Source organism: Euprymna scolopes, chromosome 17, assembly GCF_053919585.1.
Source record: "Euprymna scolopes isolate OS-2025 chromosome 17, ASM5391958v1, whole genome shotgun sequence".
Taxonomy (NCBI): Eukaryota; Metazoa; Mollusca; class Cephalopoda; order Sepiida; family Sepiolidae; genus Euprymna; species Euprymna scolopes.
Window position 1 is genome coordinate 61,153,584 of NC_136498.1, and position 13,892 is coordinate 61,167,475.

Consider the following 13,892-nt stretch of genomic DNA (forward strand, 5'->3'; position numbering starts at 1 on the left):
CTTCACATGTAGCCAATGGAATTCTCTAAAACTCTTCAATTACGACCTTGCGGAGCTGGCAGATATTTGAGACTTTGTGCACCTCCACTTTCTGCTTGAGGATGCCCTAAAGATGTTCTATCGGGTTCAAGTCTGGAGACATACTTAGCCAGTCCATCACTTTAATGCTAAGCCTCTTTAGTAAAGCAATGGTTGTGTTGGATGTATGTTTTGGGTTATTGCCATGCTGGAACTGCTCTGCGACCCAGTTTCTGGAAGGTGGGGATCATGCTCTGCTGCAGTATTTGACAGTACATGTTGGCGTTACTGTTTTCCTCAATGAAATGTAACTCACTAATACCTGCAGCACTCATACAGCCCCAGACCATGACATTCCCAACACCATGCTTGACTGTAGGCATGACACACTTATCTTTGTGCTCCTCAAATTTCCAACAAAGCCCATGGATTACTGGAACCATATCCTATTGTCTGATGAGACGACATTTAATTCATTTGGTTCTAATGACCTTAAGCATGTGTGGCGATTTCGATAAAAAAAATGCTTGGACCATACATCCACACCTATATATATACAAACAGAAAAAATTGAAAAAATGAAAAAAGTAGTACAAAACAGAAGCTTTCTATTGTCTTTACGAATGCTTGTTTAAATAAACAAGGCCGATAGCCATTAGCTGCATGCTCTCATGTAATGAATGAATGCGTGAATGTAAGAGTGACACGAAATTCTTAAAGATAAACTAAAATGACCGAAAAATGGGTTGAAATAAAAAAGTAAATGACTTAGAATGACTTTAATGAACTTAAGGATGAATTGAATGCTTAAAAAATAACCGGAATCCTTCAAAAGCAACTTGAATAATCTGGAGAATGACTTGAATGGCTTTGAGACTGACTGGTTGTAAATGGGGGGTCATTTTACATCAAATTAATACAGAAAAGTGATCCCCCACTTTATATCACAGAGTTACAAACATAAGTACAGCATGTAGTAAGAACAGATACTACATTTTGATCTTGGCCAAAAGGCCAAGAAAAGGGTATTTATTTGCTCCCCCACCGAGCAAATTAGGCACAGGCAGATTTTTAATGTGAGGAGTGAAGGGTAAATGGGGACCAACTCCCCGGGGAGTAAGGGAGCTAGATAGTGACAATTGGTATGAAGGGTTGCCCCTACATTGACCAAGATCCCATATGTGGGGCTGCCCCCACATATGGTTTTTGCTTGCAGTATCTGCCGGAACAGATACTACACTTTGAGATATTAAATCCTTTATTCAAGATCTACCGCAGATGTGCTAACGGTTATATCTCACAGGATTAGTGAATCTCTTGACGAAGGCTTCCTTTCTAGGGCAATTGCTCTTGACATATCAAAGGCCTTCGACAAGGTATGGCATAAAGGTCTACTTCACAAGATTTCCAGCTATGGTATAACTTGAAATGTTTTCTCAATCATTAAATCATTTCTCTCCGATAGGCTCATAAGAGTAGTGGTCGATGGACAAAAATCAGAGGCCTGCAGTATTAATGCTGGAGTCCCTCAGGGGTCCATACTGGGCCCAACTCTCTTCCTGATCTACATCAATGACCTCCCTAAACAATCATTCGTTGACATCTATGCTGATGACACGACCATCTACGGCAACACATCAAAGGCTAAAATGACAAAGTTCTCTCTGATTCTCTCTCCTCTGATCTCGAGCGCGTGGTTCAGTGGGGGAAGACGTGGCTGGTTACCTTTAATGCATCTAAAACCAAAATCCTATCCTTACATCAACAACGCCCTGATCCCCATCTGTCATCAATTGGGATGGATGGCTCTCGTCTGGGAGAGGCCCCGTGTTTTGACAAGCTTCTGGGTTTGACCTTTACTCCTAATCTGAAATGGAACATGTACACCAAGTCTGTTGCCAAGGTCGCTGGAAAGATGGTGGGATCTTTCTACCGCTCCAGAAGATATCTCACTACTGATGCAATTCTCTATCTATATAAAAGCCAAGTACGTCCAAGGATGGAATACTGCTGCCATATCTGGGCAGGAGCTGCTAAAAACAGCCTATCCTGCCTTGACAGAGTACAAAATAGACTTTGTGACTTAGTGGGGATGCCCTTTTCTCTACCCTACAACCTCTCTCCTACAGAAGAGACGTTGCGAGCCTATCCTTGTTTTATCGTTATTTCCATAACAGGTGCTCGTCTGAACTCCAATCTCTGCCCTCCCTCGCCAATCTTTCACGAAAAACACCTGTGTAGCTGAATCCACTGTGAAAAATTTCCCCCACTCTTTATCTGTGCCTAAATCAAAACATGGATTCCATGAACAAAGTTTCTTTCTTAGAACTGCACGCCTGTGGAGATCTGCCTGCTTCCTACCTAACTATAACTTGGATGTTTTCAAGTCCAACGTTAACAAATTCCTAATGAACCGCCCCCTTAAGTAAACACTTCATCAAATCTCCACACTAATGTACTGTACTTGGAATTAACCCTCATCCCTGAGTGGCTTCCGGGCCTTGATAAGTGATGACCACCGTGTAAAAAAAAAAGAAAAATGTTAAAAGTACAGTGAAAATCAACACTGAACAAAAAACTTAGGCACATGGCCAACTCAAAAGGGGGGGATTGTGGTGGTCATTGGTCATCCTTGTCACTCCAGAACTAAACAAAATCAAAAGTTTCTCCCAGCTAGTATCTCCTTCCACCATAATACCGCATTTACCCTTTCGTACTAGGGGACGTCCTACTTAACTCCCAATTTTTAAAACATTTTTTATTGACGTGTAAATACAAAAAAGATAACAATACAAATGGTACAATAATTCATTTGTGTCGAGGGTGGGGGGGGGGGAAGGAAAAACAAAACGTGATTAGTAGGACCCTCCCAACCCCGTCTAGTTGATAGACTACCCATTTCACTAGGTTTGTAAAAGGAACCTCGCTTCTGCGGGTCAGTCTCTAAGTGGGGATGGCCTCTAGATGTGGGTGAATGGAGAAAAGAAAATTTTGTGGGTAAGGAATGGAGGTTAGTTTGTATTTCTTTCTCTCCAAGATGGGTGAAATTTAGAGGAAGGGGTGAAAACAAAAATTGCAAGTAGATGGGGGTGGGGATCTTAGAGGCTTCCTAATCGGGGAGGGATGGAACACACACTCAGCTATCTGAGAGGCTACTTGTTTAATTTTACTTTATGGAACTGCGCGTTCCACACCTAGGTGGGGAACACATATTCAAATTTGGCTCCTCTTCGTATACACAAACTTGCTACATGTATCCATCTTCTCTCAAATGCCGCGTGATTCAGCCTTCTTCTCTCACATTTGATCTTCACCCATAGTTGGAGTTTAAAAAAAGCGATCAGGAAACACTGATGACACTTTAAGTCCAGCATTCCCAAGCCTCCCTCACACGGATGTTGAATACAGACCTGTCTGCTCACCCAGTGTCTTCCTCTGTCCCAAAGAAGCGAGGTCAACAGTTCGACGAGAGCTGTTAGGTGTTGTGCAGGCAGGAGACGTACAGCCAGTCAGTAAAGTCAGAGGAAAGACAGAAGTGCACACGCCTCAGCTCTACCCTTTAAGGAAAGTTTCCTAGGAAGCCACAAATTGACTTCAGACTCCACCTTTGACCGTACCTCCAACCATTTTTTGTCAAGCTGGAGACCCGGGCCAAACCACATGCCAAAGATCCGAACCGGGCCATCCGTCCAGCTGAAGGGTGCTGGGAGGTTGGCGTTGCCACTCCAGGCGCCCAACCACAGTCCTACCGATTTGCTGCAGTTTATCTTGGTCCCTGTAATTCTTTCGTACCGAGCGAGCGCCTCCGACATGATCTCGATGCCTCTGAAGCTCGACAGAAAGACTGTGACATCATCAGCGAATGCAGATGCCTTGGTGGCTGAGCCACCGGGTATTGCAATTCCGTACAGGGCCGAATTTGCCTCCCCACGTCTCAGCTTGCGGAGCAGGGACTCCAAAGCCAGGACATGGAGCAGGGGTGACAGCGGGCAATTCTGACGAACCGACCGAGAGATAACAAAGGGTTTCGAGCGTTTTCTGTTGACTTGCATGACGGCTGTGGGTTGTCGATACATCACAGATATCCACTTGCTGCTGCTCTCGCTGGTGTTGTTGCTGCTGCTGCTTCTGCTGCACTTGCTGCTCTTGCTGCTTTTGCTGCTGTGGTAGTTGTTGTTGCTGCAGCTATTTCTGCTGCATCGGCTGCGGTGGCTGGTGTTGTTGCTGCATTTGCAAAGGCTTCTGCCTCGATGTTTGGGCTTGTGGTGGGACGGTGGCATAAGGGATTATGTGCTTCCGTTTTTGTCTCACTACTGTGTTCTATTTTTCCCCCCTTGGCCTCCTGGTTGGTTTTGGTTTTCCTTGGAGCTGGGGTTGGGCCGCGGTTGCAGGGGTTGTTGCCGCCACTTTTGGTGCAGGCGATGTCTTAGGGGTTGTGACCACCTTTTGGGTCGTTTGATTAGGGGTTACCCTTTTGGGGCAGCTCCTAGCCATGTTGCCCTGATTTTGGCAAAACCAGCAGTGCGAACGATGCCCCTCCACCACTACCGTCATGCTGACGTCCTTGTATGTCAGCAGCGTTGCTATCACCCGAACTCCCTTCCTCTTCATCCTCATTGCTATTGTGTAGCAGCCCAGGTGAGCCTCAGTTTTTGACCGTAATGGGGTCACCTGTTTCACCTCACCATACTGACTGAAGAGGCATCCTAACAGTTCCCCAGGTATTTGGATTGGCACATTAAATACCTGCACCCGAGTCCTTCCCTTGCCCTGGTATTCGGGTATTAGTTTGACTCTCCCATGCTTTATTTCTTGGAGGGAAAGTCTCTCTGTATCGTCCTTGGTGGGTAGGAGGATGTCCCACACGGCGAAGCTCCTCTGGTATAGGTATAGTACCGGGATGTTAAGTTTGTCGAGGAGCCCCGCCATGTCTTCCTTCTTCATCGTCAGGAGGAGTTTTCCGGTATAATGGAAATGGCGAAGGACAGGACTCTGCCCTCAATCGCCTCCCAGGCACCTGGTATGGGTTTTAGATCTACCCCCTCTATGTATTGTCTGTACTTTGTCAGGTACAGGTCTCTATACTCTTGAGGGGATAGTTGTTTTTCTATGGTCTTCCCCCATGCAGATCCACTTGGTGGTGTTGGTGTTGGTATGGGGTCTTTGGTGGGGTTAGACCATTTTTGGTCTTCTTTGGAGGTCGCCCCTGCCTGTTTATTGGCGATGCTCCTGCGTCCCCAGATTGCTTAGTCTGTCCTTTTGTGGGAGTGTCGTTTTGTTTTGGGGGGAGGGCGACTCCCTTTTCAGTGTCTTTGGGGCCTGACTCTCCTTGGTTAGAGCCTTTCTCGGGAGCAGCTTCCCATTTTGGGGAGTCGGCCTCTTTCGGAGCATGATCTTTTATGTTTAATTTAAGGCCATCTGTTCCTTCAGGTGGTATGCCCCTCACTTTCATGATCTGCTCCCCTTTTGGGGAACAACCGTCTTGGGGAGCGCTGTCCCCTTTATTGTCCTTTCGGCCTGGCACCTCCTCCTTCTGTGGTCGGAGTGAGATGCTACGACCGATTTTGGTTTTACTCCCCTTTGGGGGTGTCACCCTCGGGGGGAGCTGTTGTTAAATTTTCCCCCTCCTGGGGAGTGTCCAATGCTGTCATATCCTGGCGGTACGCCCGTCAGTGGTTGTTTTTTTTGCTCCTCCTGTTGGGGACTCATCCTCTTGGAGAGCATTAGCTCCCTGGCTGGGGGTATCCATATTGGTTGCTCCCGGGCTAGGGGTTGTCCGTTTCGGTTTCCTCTTCTTTTAAAAATCACCAAAAAGAGTGATGTGGAGACGGCGTCCAAAGTGGAGAGCCAACTTTGGGGCCAAAAAGAAGTGGTGCCAAAAGGCGGCAAGAGGGGAAATAGAACTGAGAGAGAGAGTGGGAAGTTAGTGGAGGGAAGAGAGAAAGTGTTTCCAACCCTCCCTCGCGGGAAGGTCGTAAATTATCAGCTCGGATCCCCCCTCACGGGTGGAGAGCAGAGAAAGACAGACAAAGTGGGGGTGCGGACAGAACGCTACCCAACAAGCTCGTGAAGTGTTCCGGGCATGAGAATGTATCGCCAGAACAGCGCTGCCTCGCGTGATGTATGTATCAGAGAATAGATACTACACTTTGATCTTGCCAAGAAAAGGGTATTTATTTGCTCCCCCTCTGAGCAAATTAGGTACAAGGCCGATTTTTAATGTGTGGAGTGAAGGGGAATGGGGAACAATTCTCCGGGGAGTAGGGGAGTTGGATAGTGACAATTGGTATGAAGAGTTGCCCCTACATTGACCAAGGTCCCATATGTGGAGTTGCCCCCACATATGGGCCTTGCTTGCAGTATCTGCCGGAACAGATACTACATTTTGATCTTGGCAAAAAGAAAAGCTTGAAAAGCTAAGAACAGCATCTATTAACAACAGACCTTTGATATTAACCAAAAAGGCTAAGCACAAAAGTGTTACGGGCAGACGGACGAACAACCGACTGACCGACGGACCGACTGATCGACAGACGGACCGACGGAGTGGCTTATAGAGTCGTTTGCACGCGACTAAAAATGCTGCCTAATATTTGCAATATATATATATATATATATATATATATATATATATATATATATATATATATATATAATACTAATTATTTTACACCCACAGACATGTTTTTGAAGGGATTTGAACTCAATCACAAAATTATATATATATATATATATATATATATATATATATATATTAGTCCTCACGCAAAAGAGTAGGACACAAAATGTTTTAAATAATAATAATAATAATAGAATATCAATAACAAATACTTTCGCTAGCAAGGACCACTATTGAGCGTAACCAGTTATACAGTCCTTTTGAAATTTTCATCTATATTTTGCTCGTTATCTACTGAATATTTTTGATGAAACCTATATGAAATATGTTCCTTATAAAGTTGTAAAGATTTTCTATTCTGAAAGAAGTTTAAAAAAATTTAATCTAAAAAGTTATTTTAAAGTTTTTATTTAAAAAATTCAGATTTTCTCATTATTCAGACATGTATGACAAAGAGGGAGTTGCAAAAAAGAGTTGTGGTGTTAGGAGAGATGCAAACTGAAAGAGAGAGAATATTAAGACCTGTAATAATACAAGGCGGGGGTTGCAAAAATGAGTTGTGGTGTGAGGAGAAATACAAACTGAAATAGAGAGTAGAGGAGTTTTTATAAATACATGCAAAACAACATTCATTTTTTAAAATTCCAAATTAATAAATTAAATAAAATATAATCTTAAGAAGATAGGATACAAGTTAGAAAAGCATTTCATCCCAGGCATGAAAATTGTTAAACAAAATGATTTTACTATAGGCTTTAAAAATAAAGCTACAAGATTCAATTTGAAATTTATTTATCTACAAAGTGCAGTTTTATAGATTTTACAAAGTAAGGTATTACATTTTTATACTTTACTTTGTAAAATTTATAAAAGTACACTTTGAAGATAAATAAATTCCAAATTGAATCTTGTACATTTATTTTTAAAGCCTATAGTAAAAACATTTTGTTTAACAATTTTAATGCCTTTGATGTAATGCTTTTTCTAACTTGTGTATATATATACCAGGGCATTTCAAAGCCTAATTCTTCTCCTCAGAAGAGTAGAGAAAGTGCTAGGTAGCATGGAGAAGATGTGGCGTCTAGTGTAAGGTTCATTAGGGACGAAAGAGATTAAGAGGAATTATAGAATGTTGGGGGAAGCTTTATTGAATTCTAAATAAATAAGGAGAAGCTTGTTATATATAGTATGATATATAAGATTATATATGGTCTTTAACATAGTATTGAGATTAAGGGGTATATGTATTATGGTTAAATATGGGGTGTATTGTTGCTGCATAGTAATTTATTTTAACGGTTTGTGGTGTGCCTATTTTCTATGGAGTGGGTAAATTTGATTTTGATTGGTGCCACCTAAACGGCAAATGGCGGCTATAAATTCGCTTATAATTTGGAGGGGGGGGTTGTAAATCTGAAAGGTAATATGCGGCAATATATTTATGAGTTTCTACTGTTATGATATAGAGAGTATGATCATAAGGGGGCTGTCGGAGATAAGGATGACAATGACTATGAGTGCCTTTAAGTTGATGCAAAAGGTTAAGTATACATATTGATATCAAAGTGGAGGAGTAAGGAAACCATTACTACTCATGAGAGTGGTAAAAATATACCAAATAATAGTAGGGTAATTATAATAGTACGAAAGATAATAGTAATTAAAATTATAATAATAGTAGTTATAATAAAGCTGAAAATAAAATAGAAGTAAAATTGAAGATAAAAATAAAGATGAAATAAAGACAGAATTAAAGTTAAGCATTACAAATAAACATTAAATATAATATTACCAATAGTTGTGATAGAAGTAAATTCAAAATTAATGTTAATAGCAGTGAAAATGAAGATAATGGTAGCGGTTATGGTAGCAATGACGGGCATAACAACGGGGATAATGATAATAAAAGCAATTATAATAATGATTATAACACTAATAATGATAAAAACAATAATAATAACAATAGTAATAGCGTTAAAAACAATGCAGTAATAATAATGATAATAATAAATATAATAGTAACAATACTTCTGCTACTACCTCCAACATCACCACCACTAATACCAAAAATAATAATGAAAATACTGTTCATACTAATTATTAGGGGTGCGTAAAAGAAAGGGATACAGACAAGTGGGGGGGTCAGAGTGTCAGGAAATGGAGTTGAGAAGTGAGGGGTTAGTGGTCCCGTACAAAATAAAGAAAAATAAAGAATATATATATATATATATATATATATATATATATTAAATAATTGTTATTTATGCAGCTTCTTTCATAATTCTATTTCAATTATGGCTATGACAACAGAATATTCTTTTCATTGTTTTGACTCTTGAGTATGTAACCGACACAGTCAGACACAGTTAATCAAAAGAGAACCACATCACTCTATATAAAAGCATATAAGATATCAACGGATACACACCCGAGAGTTAAAGCAATGAAAAGAATATGTTGTTCTCCTAGCCCTAATAATTACACGTGCGAAGAATATTTGTATGGCTACTCTCTGCTAGAACTAAATGTTCCCCAAATTATTTTGAAATTTAGAATAAATAAAAAGACATCGCTGCGAACAGGATTCGAACCTGTGAGGGAATAACCCATTGGATTTCGAGTCCAACGCCTTAACCACTCGGCCATCGCAGCAGCAGTAAACGCATGTCATGAAACAATCATATTATTCTAACAGAGACTAACTGATCATGCTTTGCTGATTCTGTAAATGAATGTGACGTGTGATAACAGAAATCGTGTTTTATGGGGTTGGAGTAACCAAAATGACGTCATCAAACACATGATATCACGTGCACGATGGATTTTACTATTTTAAAAGGGAGGACCCTCATTAAAAGGGATTAGGTAACTTCAGCATTTAATACATTTTTTCTAAGTGCATTATTACTTTACTTCATTTATTTAGTTAGTTGTTTTTATTATTGCACTTCGCTTACGGTTATGGACATATGAAATAGACTAGCGGGATCTGTGGAAATTCCACAGGGGACTCTTTCATATGTAATATATTGATGTTGGCATTCTGTAGCTGTTCAGTGTGAATAGAGATGCTCTAATATTTTTGTAGCTTTTTTGTTAAAACTGCAAAAGTATTTTTCTAAGCTAGCAAGAACGCCCGGTAAAGCCCGCTCGTAAAGTACGCTTAAATATGATATTTTAATAATATTTCGTATATATTATTATAGAGGTAATGTTTTATCTATTTTTATATATCATAACGTCACGATTTCAAAAATCAAAAAAATATATCTATATGACTTAGGTGCATTAGCTTGAATCGAAACCGAAATAAAAAAAAACTTAAATATATATATATATATATATATATATATATATATATATATATATATATATATATATATATATATATATATATATATATATAACTTGAGTTGCTTCAGCCATAATCGAAACCGAAACCAAAACTTATAAAGAAATTTTGATAAAATTATTTATATAAATATAGATAACTAAAGTACCATCAGTTATAATTAAAACTGAAACCAAAACTTATGAAGAATTCTTGACAAAATAATTTATAAGAAAATAGATGACTAAATGCCATAAGCTGTAATCGAAACTGAAACCAAAACTCTTGGTAAAATTATTTATGACAAGAAATAGCAGTACATAACAATTAAACGACCCGGATGTAAACGTGACACAGAAAATAGCAGACACGCTATCATATTGATATATAGATACCTGTGTGGGTAAGATTTTTGTTCACATTTTGTTTTAAGATTAGCATTCGCGCGACCATTACTACGTGTAATTTTATAGAATTATTCCCGTAAAAAAGAGGCTGCTTCTTTTATTTATTTTTAAAGTTGAGATGTCTTCTTTAAATAAATAAATAGTCTTCACGATCCTTTTAATGCATATTGCTATGAAGCTGAACAAGATCAAAGGTTGCATCCGACGAAACGTTATGAATATATATAACTTTTCTATATTCGTTTTTTATTGGTGACGTGCAGGAATACAAAATAATATTATGAAAAAAAATTAAAAACTTTTTTACAGGTACATTATTTTATATATATATATATATATATATATATATATATATATATATATATATATAAATCACGTTATTAAATTAGATCCATGTCCAAGGAACCTATATCTAAAATTTCAAGTGTTTACACCTAAAATTGGCGGAGGAGTTTGGTAGAGTTCTCAAAGGTAAAATCGTGTAACTTTGACCCCTTAACAACCAAATCTCTGGCTTAAAACCAATCACAATTTTTTTCTCCAAATCTCAGTACCCTGTATATCAAATTTTGAATCTGTAGACTTAAAATTGACAGAGTTATTGCGTAGGGAAATGTACATACACTGACACAGAGACATACATACAGACACGTTCACTTTTATGGATATACTAGCAGTTCCGCCCAATCTTGCTCGGGCCCTATGTACTGTTCATAAGGTTATGTGCATATGTATATATTAAAAAATGTGAATATGTAAAGTAATGCTTTCTGCATAATAGTCTTTCTTAACTACCATAGAGAAAAGACAGACAAACATTTTCATTTTTATCGATAGACAGATTATATTATGCAATATATAGTAATGATTTAAAAAGTATAAAACAAAGACATATGCGCCACCGTCAAAACGTTCAGATCACGATTTATTTTGCCTCTGCCGTCAATGACTGGGCTATGAAAACATGTTTACTGCAAGGCTAAAAATTAAAACATGAACCAATAACTACTACTTTATGCATTCGTAATGCCGGCGTTCGACCTTCACCAGGCAAATTTCATTTTTTTAAATTTTCACACTTTTGCACCCATTTTTCCGGGCTAAAACCCAAATATAAAATTTGCATGGATTCAAATACCTTATATATGAAGTTTCATGTCTGTAGCCAAAAACTCTAGGAGGAGTTTGGTAGGCAAAATTTGTTAAACAAAAATATATACGTATACATAAATATATATGGAAACAATTCTGTGCTTACTATAAACTTTTTATGCAAATATTATGCAAGTATAAATCATGTAAAATATCTGCATGAATATAATTACACGTAATAGTGAACTAAAGATGATTATTCCATTAGAAAACTGAAGCAACTAATAGGGAATTAATTGAAATGAATGGTTAAAAGAATATGCAAATTAGCTAGATCTTTTACTAGTCAATGCAGTTCCATAACCCATATATGAGAAAATTGTATTTTCTTTTTAAATAAATAGGAAAGAAGGTTTTAAATATGAATATCAATACACACAAAAGAAAAACGAATGTATAGGAGTACAGATAGATATGGATTGATATATATATATATATATATATATATAAATAGAAAGAGACAGAGAGAGGGAGACAGAGACAGCGATAGAGAAAGAGAAATGTAGAATTGGTACGTGGAGGGGGGTCATCAGATTTTTATTCGCTGTTTCATGAATGCGCTTGCTTGAATCGTTATGTTAAGAATAAGTAGGTTTGAAAACACTTTTTAATGATCGTATCGAGCTTGCCTTATAGTTATCATACTTCACTTACTCTGGTTAGGTTTTTGTTTCGCTCTCAGCTCGAGTGTTCTTTCTTGTTTTTTTATTACAAGAAGTGAATTGTTTATTAAAAACATAATACTCGCATGCACATTTCTCAGTTTCTTTCCGTTTTTTTACTTCATTTTTTAGGTATTTAACTTTACGTTTAATACTGGGTAATGTCGGGTACATCCTCTAGTGTACTATATTTCCATTAGTAAATTCATAGATTTAGTTATTTATTTCCATAGTTGATGTATTCTCTGCGGGTTGTTAATCTTCTCAATTATAAATGTCTCCCTTGCCCAACATCTATGTACATATCGTGCAGATAATATTCCATCAAACCATACACCCACATCTCTCCATTTTTCTGCCATATTCCCATATCTCGGCACGGTCATTCATTCTCATAAAGAGGTAAAAGGAAGCGCCAAAAAGATTTCCTTCTGCTGAAATCGTGGTGCGATTCAGAGTGAAGAGACGAGGCGCCAACAAGGAAGGAAGTTTCTTTTCTCTCCAAGGAACTGTCGCTAATGGAAAGCTATTCTTTTTTTGTTATTATTCCTGGCCTTAGACCAGTTCCCCGCTAATGCTGCACAAAGGCCAGGATGCTGACCAGATACCCGACCATTTAGAAGCGTGGACACAGATTTGTTCTGGCTTCGTCGGAATACATGCCCGGAGTTTTTAACTCTTCATAGGTGACTCGTAATTAGAACTGAGTTTATATTAAGTTGCATCCGATATACATCTCAAAAAATACATATATATACATTGATTAGTATATATATATATATATATATATATATATATATATATATATATATATATATGTATATATATATGTGTGTGTGTGTGTAGTAGTAGTAGTAGTAGTAGTAGTAGTATAAATTTAGCACAACAGAAAATTACTTAAAAGTATCGAGTTCTTTCATTTTTAAATTAGAAAAAATGGTACTTCTACAGTATCCTACCCAGGAAATAAGGTACTTATACAGTGGAGTACTCATATGAAAAGCAAAGAAATTCTTATCTGTGACGTAATAAGTTATCAAAATCGAAAATCATGTAATATATTCGAGTAGTATAACATTCATATAAAAAATCCGGTGCTTCTCCACTATAGCACTCTGATGTAAAAACAAACACACTCTTACCTGTGACATACCGAAAATTTAGCACAACATAAACTTATTTAAATAATTTTAAATATGTGTTGTACATAACCCGCCCTAGGTAAGGGAATTTTTTTCCACATACGTGCTGTAAATTTCCTGTCCAATGAAGGTACAATTATTCCATACATATGTTGCGTAATACCCGTCCTAGGGTAGATCAAATATTACTTCGCTCAAGATGGCAAATGATACATAGACATAAAAAATTCGTCTATCCTAAGAATAACAGGTATGTTTCAAAATTTTTCTCATTGTCTTATAAGGTCACGAGCAACGCCGGTTGGCCTTGCTAGTTGTTGCATATTTATTCACGTAATCTTCAAATGTCTACCTTAAAAAGCTTATAAAATACATTTTGGACAAATTACGTGGTTCATGCAATCGACACACTCTGCCGTTCCTTCTCAGTTACGGGCATGAACATAATCTTTATTTAAGGATGGCCACGGCAATACCCGTTGCAGGAGCGTATGGTATGTACACATGTTACATGAAAAGAGCTGTCCCCTTTTCATGTAAGTAAAAAAAAAAGAGAATTAG

General features: G+C 38.0%; 1 non-coding gene and 1 pseudogene across 1 annotated transcript; both read right to left on the reverse strand.

Annotated features, from left to right (window-relative positions):
- Positions 1-888: 888 nt before the first annotated feature.
- LOC145297167 (U2 spliceosomal RNA) lies at positions 889-1,045 on the reverse strand (annotated as a pseudogene).
- An 8,162-nt stretch (positions 1,046-9,207) lies between these two features.
- Positions 9,208-9,289, reverse strand: Trnas-cga (transfer RNA serine (anticodon CGA)). The gene has a single exon. It is a non-coding gene; the product is annotated as a tRNA-Ser (tRNA).
- Between the last annotated feature and the right edge of the window lie 4,603 nt (positions 9,290-13,892).